This window comes from Podarcis filfolensis, assembly GCF_964270895.1.
Source record: "Podarcis filfolensis genome assembly, chromosome: 1".
Classification (NCBI taxonomy): domain Eukaryota; kingdom Metazoa; phylum Chordata; class Lepidosauria; order Squamata; family Lacertidae; genus Podarcis; species Podarcis filfolensis.
In genome coordinates this window covers 63,143,636-63,152,140 of record NC_139604.1, presented here as the reverse complement: position 1 = coordinate 63,152,140, position 8,505 = coordinate 63,143,636, and positions in this window count along the sequence as shown.

Sequence of the window (8,505 nt, the reverse complement as noted above, 5' to 3'; positions counted from 1 at the left end):
GGGAATTCCAAAGAGTAGATGCTGCCACACTAGAAGATCGATTTCTTGCAAGCGTGGAATGAGTATTGTGTGGCCTTTGTAACGGGGACAATTCAGTAGATTGAATTGGTTGAGTGGGCACATGTGGGGTAAGATGAACCAGCCGATCAACAGGTTCCAAGCCATTAAGGGCTTTATATACCAACAGTAACACCTTAAAGTTAGCCCATAACAAATTAGCAAACAGTGCAGAGTTCTGAACAGAGGTGCTATAGGCTGATAGATTCTCACTCCTGCTGGCAACTGTGCTGCAGCATTCTGCACTAACTGCAGCTCCCAGATCAAGTGCAAAGGAGGCCACACATAGAACCCCACCTTTCTCAAAACATTCCTTTTTAACTCGCTTCCGAACAGAAGAAGAGCCTTGCTGGATCGGGCTAAAGGCCCACCTAACCCAATATCCCATTCCCACATTGGCCAACCAGATGCCTAAGGAAAGCCCACAAGCAGGACCTGAGTAAAGCAACCCTCTTCCCACATGTGATTCCTAGCAACTGGAATTCAGAGGCATATAGTCTCTGACAGTGGTGGTAGAAAATGGTCATCATTACTACAGGTAGCCTCAGATTTGTCTAATCCTCTTTTAAAGGCATCCAACTTGGTGGCCATCAAAAGGAGCTGCTCATCAGGTGGAGTAGAAATGCTATTATAGCTTCCCAGTAGGTGGGTCACTGTTGCTTATGGGGAGGAAGAGGAGGAGGGGCAAAGCAGTGGGAAGGACTGTGTGGTGAAATACATTGACCCTGGATTGGTTCCTCCGATGCATGTGCACTGTGCTAGCCTCCTTGCTGCTTCAGCTCTCCCCTCTTCCGCCAAGTAGGCTTCTTGTGGGAGCGAATTCTATAGTTTAACTATACAGTGTGTGAAGAAGTGCTTTGTTTTTGTCAGTCCTGAATCTTCTATCAACCAGTTTCATTGGATGTCGTCTGAGTTCTAGGGTTATAAGAAAACTTATCTCTATCACTTCCTCCAGGCCATGCATAATTTTATACAGTGCTTTTTAGGGGTACTCTCATTTTGACTCAAGAAAAACACCATTTTACAGTTCAAATCGGGGAAAATAAATACACTGCTTCACACATTAAATGCTCGCTTCCATCTGAGACTCAGGAAGCATCGTGACAGGAAATGAGGCTGCTATTGGAGGTGGTAACAACAAAACTGACCAATCACTGTGTTTGATTCCAACTCCTCCTTCACACATTAAACGCTCGCTTCTGTCTGAGACACAGAAAACACCATGATAGGAAATGAGGCCGCCATCAGGGGTAGCAACGGAACTGACTATTCACTGTGCTGGAGAAGAAACTATATATATATATATATATATATATATATATATATATATGTATGTTTCTTCTCCCGTTAGAATCACAAAATGTTTAGGGGTATGTATTCCCCTGCATTCCCCCAGAAAAAAGCACTGATTTTATATATTTCTGTCATGTCTCCTCATACTTGTCTTTTCACTAAACTAGAAAGTCCCAAATGTTGACCCAAAAGTCCCAAAAGCTTTCCTCACAGAGGAGTTGCTCCAGCCCTTTGATCATTTTTGTTGCCCTTTTCTGAAGATTTCCCAACTTTCTTCTTCCGCTTTGCCCTTTCACCTCCTTTTTTTCTCTGGACTGGGTATCATGTTCAGTATCACGTGCTGGGGAGCAATCCACCTGCCTGGGCTTTTGATCTTTCAATGGCTGCCTAGCATAAGAGGCAGCACCTACAGATTTGCAACAAAATCCAAAAGAGCACAATCAAATTAGAAGCTTAAGTGCAGCAGCATCCCAAATATACTTACTTGGATGTAAAGTATTGAAATTGGTGTGATTTACTTCTGGGTAAGTGTCTTTGTGACCAGAGCACTGATAGAAACTGGGATCTCACCCAAATATTGTCTAGATGTCTCGGAAGCTGTGGAAGATTACAACAGCAGGAGACCTAGGGCATGTTGTTCAAGGCTAACTCCTGGGCACCCTTCCCTTCATTCTTATCAAAGTTTAGAAGCAAGACTTGAAGCTGCTTGTTGGCGCTTTGAAGTGGTCAATCCACAGTATTTTAAATCCTTAGCACAGTTACCTCTGACCCAGAGGGAGAGAGAGTTCAAGGTAGAAGCAGCACCAGAAAACCAACATTGGAGGGTAAAGGCAATGCAGGGGTGAAGGCATTTTCAAAGAGACAGCCTTCTCAGCCACAATATCTCTGTGTAGTAGTCAGCTATGTTTTACCCAGAGCAGACCTACTGAAACTAATGGACTAAACTCAATCACATCCATGAATTTCAGTGACTACTCTGACTAATACTCTACATTTTCCGGCATGTGTAAGCTAAAACAAGGGTATCAATTAACAAATGCCCTGTATGCCATGAGGCAAGTGATGGCAGGCAGAAGGGAAGAAGAAGGAAATGCTCAGATTAGAGCTACCCTGATGTAACATGGAACACACTATGATGTAATGGACAAGACTTTCCGGGGGCACTTCCTGACAACTTGCTGCTTGAGGATTCATCATACAATGTCACTGATGACTGAGAATTCATTCTTATTTGTTTGCATGGCACTTACGGTATATGGCATTGTGTCAAGTCGTCCCACCATTTTTCTAGAAAAAGAGGTGCCGGAGCTCACTATGAATGCCTTCCTTGTTCTCTTATAATGGTGCCCACCTGAGATGTCCCGGAACTGAGTTCTGGTGAGCTCTGGATGAAAAAATGTCCTGCATCCCACACTTTCCAGTGCATTTTCACGTCACTTTCCTTATATCAAAAAGTCACTTTTTTAAAAAGTGGGTTTGTTGCACAATAATGCCAAATGCACTTTAATTGCATGACCTAAATTTGCCGGTATACTATTGAGTCAAACCCACAAAATAGCCTAGAAGCAATGTGGGTGTCTGTTGTCAAATGCATCTTACATTTTGATGACTTCAGCTGTCCTCCAGTAACTTTCAAAAGTGCATTTTTTGCTTACTCTGCAGAACAATTCTTTTTTTAAAAAAGCATCTCCCCAGATGCCACCCATAAGGTGAAGTTAAAGGATATTGGCAATCTACTGCATTAGTTTACAGCAGTGGCTAGTGAGATGGTTCTCTGATGGGAACTGGATTGATACCCCTTCTCAGTTTTTTGGGGAAAAGAAGGTGGCACTGAGTGATTTGTACCATTGGTGGCTTACAAATCTCCCCTCCCTCAGATCATTGCAAGGGTCAACATACAGTCATACCTCGGGTTACAGACGCTTCAGGTTGTGCGTTTTCGGGTTGCACATCGCACCGAACCCGGAAGTACCGGAACAGGTTACTTCTGGGTTTCGGCACCTGCGCATGCGCCAAACCGCAACCTGCATGTGTGCACACGCGGCGCTGCAGGTTGCGAACACTGCAGGTTGCAAACGTGCCTCCTACATGGATCACGTTCACAACCCGAGTGTTCACTGTATATCCCCTGAAACACAGCACCAAAGTGACTGTCCCCAGTTGACCACCTCTGAACATGGTGGCAAATTAGGGGAGGAATTTTAGTCCACCTTGGGAACCACTCAGTGTCACAGAGGGAAAAAAGCAGTGCACCCATCCTATCACACCCTAACCACGTCCATCTCCCTTGCTAGAATCCATCACGTCATAAATCTCTTTCTCCACCCACTCTGTCCTTGGCTCCTTCATTTCTGCATTCAAACATACAGTACCACTGTTCCCCATTAAAATAATAATAAAAAGAAATCCCTCAACCAAACCTTCCTCTACAACTGTGGCTCAATGTCTCCCCTACCCTTTATCTCCAAACTCTGCCTGGCCTTAGTAACAGATGAGAGTGAATAAACTGAAATCTGATCCAGATAAGATGGAGTTGCTTGGGTTTGTGAGCCAAGGAATCCAGGAGTGGTGGGTTGACCTCTTTCTGAAAGGGTTACATTCCCCTTGAAATACAAGGTTCACAACTTGGGAGGCTCCTGGATTTGGCCTTGCTCCTGGATGCTCAGGCAGCAGCTTTAGCTAATATATGTTACCTGCCTTTCTGGATGACAAGGATCTCACTGCTAGGTTGCATTGATTACTGAAGCATGATCCACGAATCCAGAAACTTCAGCTGGTTCTTTTGTTCATTGGGTCCAAAAGTGCCAAACCGATTATCCTGCAAGAGATCCTTGGGCTGCTTTCTAAGTCTATCTGGAGTTCGAGACCAAGGGTGAGGAACCTCGGACTAGGAGCTGACTGTGGTCCTCCAATCCTTTCTATCCAGCCCTTGGGATTCTCCCCAGGTCACACCGCTCTCCCAGACCACACCCCTCACTGGCACTCCTCCATTCCCTCCTCAAGTGCTTTTGCCTGAGTGGATTGCATTCCTGAACTGTGAACTCTTGCTTGTCTAGGTGGAGAAGACAAGTATGCATATATGGGAACCTCAAGACTAATGGATGGCTGCAAAGGAGCTGGGCCAAGACATTTTGGCACTTGAGGCAAACCACAAAATGGCACATGCTCCTGCCATAGAACAGGGGTGAGCAAAGATCTACAACAGGCACAAGAGGAGAATAAAAATCTACACTGGGAACAAAGGCATTGAGGAGACCAGTGGCACCTTCTATTCACCAAGAGGCTGCTGGAGAGGCAGTATGGGGGCAGGGCTGATGAGGAGGAGGCAGGTCCAGCTTCCAAGGAGCATGTTGCAAGTGTTGTTGCCACCTAGGCAGTGGCAATGGGCAATGCATTCCTCTGAGGCTGGATCTGCTGCCTATGTTGCCTGAGGGGTCGTCTCCCCTTGCCTCATGGGCACAGAGTCCTGGTACAGAGCTCCCAGTTACATTCCTTTCTCTACCCTTTCTGACTCTACTCACCACTGTCCCGCAGCCTCCAGAAGAAACTGAGGCTGGAAAAATGCTATCCATTCCTGCTCTAGACCAAACTCACTGTGACATCTCAGCCCTTTCAAAAAAGTCTTGGGGGCGGGGGGGAGAGGGACGGAAGGAAGCAATAATTAAAATCAGTAAGGAGAAGTGAAATTTTGAACCATGGGCCTGAAACAAAGTGCATAACAACTTATTCTCTCTTCCACTTCCTTTCCTCTCTGTCACGCAGGATGAGCAAGAAGTTGTAAATTTAGACTTCACACTTCCAGAAGTGAATTTGTACTGATGATAAACAGAGAAGAGATCCTTGACATTTGTCTCATTTATTATTAAATTTATACCCCACCTTTCCTCCAAGGAGCTTAAGGTGGCATATATGATTCCCCCTCCCCATTTTATCTACACAACAACCCTGTGAGGTAGGTTAGGCTGAGAGACAGTGACTGACACGAGCTTGCTAGCTGAATCCAGGTCTCCCAGATCTTAGTCCAACATTCTAACTACTACATCCCACACTAGCTCTCTTAAAGTGAGTAAAATTAATTTTATTGTGTGTTTTTTTAAAAAGTTTCCAAGTTTATATACAGCCCAATAACTGAAGTCCTCTGTAAAAAACACAACATGAAAATAAAATCTAAAACAGATTAAAATCACCATCAGAGAAGAATGTTTGCTCCCTTTGGAGGTTATAGAGATTTGTGTGCTGGTCTCCACTGCAGCCCACTCTCCAGCCTGCCTCTGGCTCCATCCCAATGACCTTTGTAATACTAACAGCTCTTATCAGAAGGATTTACACCTCGTTGTCTAGATACTTGACAAGTTCATAATCAAAGTCTACATACTAGTTGTTGGGCCGCCTCTGAAAATCCTCATCTATTGCTAAACTGCTCCAAATAATCCACTCATGCAGGAATTGTTATTGCTACATGGCCTTGGGAGGCTCACACTTTAAACAGTGAGATGATGGAAGAGAGAAAAAGAAAGGCAAGGAGTTTCATTGCCCTACCCTCCGCTAACTTGATAATTACTCCGTGTAACAAAACAAAAGAGGAGGAGAGTCCTCCCCTGCCCTACAGAGGTTTGAAGGATATATCAAAGATCTTCTTTTGAACAAACATATCCAACAGCTTTTGCATGTCTTTGAATCACTACACAAGCCTGCAAACTCTGACCAGAGACCTTAATACAATCTTCCCTAACTCTGGACACATGCTAATGAAGTTCACCCCGACTGGTGACCATGCTGGCTAGGAATGATGGAAATTGTACCCCAACAACCCATGGGGACTAAAGGTTAGGGATAGGTAAAAAGGTAAAGGACCCCTGGACGGTTAAGTCCAGTCAAAGGCGACTATGGGGTTGCGGCGCTCATCTCGCTTTCAGGCCGAGGGAGCTGGTGTTTGTCCACAGACAGGTTTCTGGGTCATGTGGCCAGCATGACTAAACCGCTTCTAGTGCAACGGAACACCGTGACGGAAACCAGAGAGCACAGAAATGCTGTTTACCTTCCTACCTATTTATCTACTTGCACTTGCATGCTTTTGAACAGCTAGGTGGGCAGGAGCTGGGACAGAGCAACAGGAGCTCACCCCGTTGCAGGGATTCGAACCGCCGACCTTCTGATTGGCAAGCCCAAGGGGCTCAGTGGTTTAGACCACAGCGCCACCCGCGTCCCTGGTTAGGGATAGCTGCTTAGCAGAACAGATAAAGTGAATGCATGCATCTGTTGGGGACACTAGTTTTATTGTGTTGAAAGTCACAGGTCATCACTGATATCCTAATGGCAGAATAACTACCCTCCCCTGTATTTTAATTCAAAATAATGAAATGTGTGCTTCAGGGAACAGAACTGCCACATGAGGTGGTAGGCTCTCCTTTGCTGGTAGTTAACCATCATCAGATTTGTTTGAGAGGGGAGAAGCTTTCTCTGGTTGCACTTTTCATTGTGCAATTCCTACATAATAGACATACTGGAAAGTCCTTCTAGTGCATTGTCATTAATTGTTTCCTTACAACATCCCCAAATTTTAGTCAGTTACCACGTACCATTATTCTTCTGCACTTAGAGAGCTGCCACCGCTGCCTGTATGTGCATATGCTTGCTTTCAGCTGACTTTTTGATTTTGTTAATTTTTTGTTTGTTTCTGTTGTTTCATAGTATTTATTGTTGCTTTTATTGAGGTTTATATTGATGTTTTTATTGCTCCAATTGCAGTTTTGTACAGTGCATATTGCCTTGCTGTATTTTTTTAAAAAATGAAAGTGTGGTTTATAAACATTCAAATAAATAAGGTGTTATATTTCACATTCTAATCTGTATAGAAATCTTGTTTCTTATTTGAGCAGAAATTCTTATTAAAGTATGAATGAGCTGCTCAGTCACTACAGAGCAGGGCTGGGGGTGGGGCTGTGGCTCTCCAGATGTTGTTGGATTGCAACCCCAGTTGCCCCTGACCATGGGACATGCAGAGCCAGAAACATCTGGCAGGCCAAAGCATCCCTTCCCTTGCTGCAGAGACAAGGCTTTCAACTGCAATGCTTCTTCATAATCTCACAACAAGCTCATAACCTCTTTCCTCCCATTAAGAGGGGACGATAACAACCAGGGCATTGTGAGATAGCAGGCTGAAAAGATAAAAGAATGGGAGAACATCTATGGAGGGTGCAGACACAGAAGAGAGATGCCCTGACCAATAGACATTACAAATGCATCATGTCCTTTTGTGACTACAGCATTTCCTTTCTGGAAAAGTGGTTCACTTCTATAACCGACATTTCATTGCAGCAGGCAGACACCCACAAATCCAGGGTTCTTATCCATATCACTCTCCAGTAGGTTTGCCACTATTTTAAGAGAAGGGTTTGAAAAGGTTTTAGGTTATCAACAAAGGCGCTGAGGATTGGCTAATCCAGGGATGGGGCACCAATGGTACTCCATAAACTGTTGGACTCCACTTCCCATCATCCCTGGTCATTGCTGGCTGGGACTGATGGGAGCTGGAGTGCAATAATTTTTGGAGGGCCAAAGGTTCCCTATCCCTAATCTAGCCCATGTTCCTCTTCATATAAATGATTGGAGTTGGGATAAAAAGTCCCCCTGCCCTGCCCTGGAAGATGGCATCAAACTACATTCTGAAGGTAGTTGGCACATGTGTAGGATTAATATAATTCCCATTGAAAATAAATACACATCATTTTTATTATCTCATGTGAGAAACAGTTTAAAGGTTCCCAATGGCAGCAAACAAATAAAAAAAGCTTAAATGTATACAGCAGTGGTTTTCAACCAGGGTGCCTTGAATGATAGCCAGGGGTGCTGCAGGCAACACTGGCCTCTGTCCCTCTTTCCTTCCCTCCCTCCTCTGATGCCCTTTTGCATCTCTCCCTCCCAAAGGTTTGCACATCAGTTTGTTGCAGCAGCCCTGGCTACGAGCTCTCCAGGTGAATGGTGCTTCAGGGGCTGGCCATGGGGTTGCTTCCCAGCCTCCTGTGGGGCAATGTGAGGAGGCACCTCTCTTTGGGGCAGGGGGAGAGCTCAGAGACCAGGGGCAACAGCTGCGACTGCCCAGAAGACTCCCAAGGAGAGGGGAGAGGAGGCTGAGGGAACACTCCACAAGGGAGG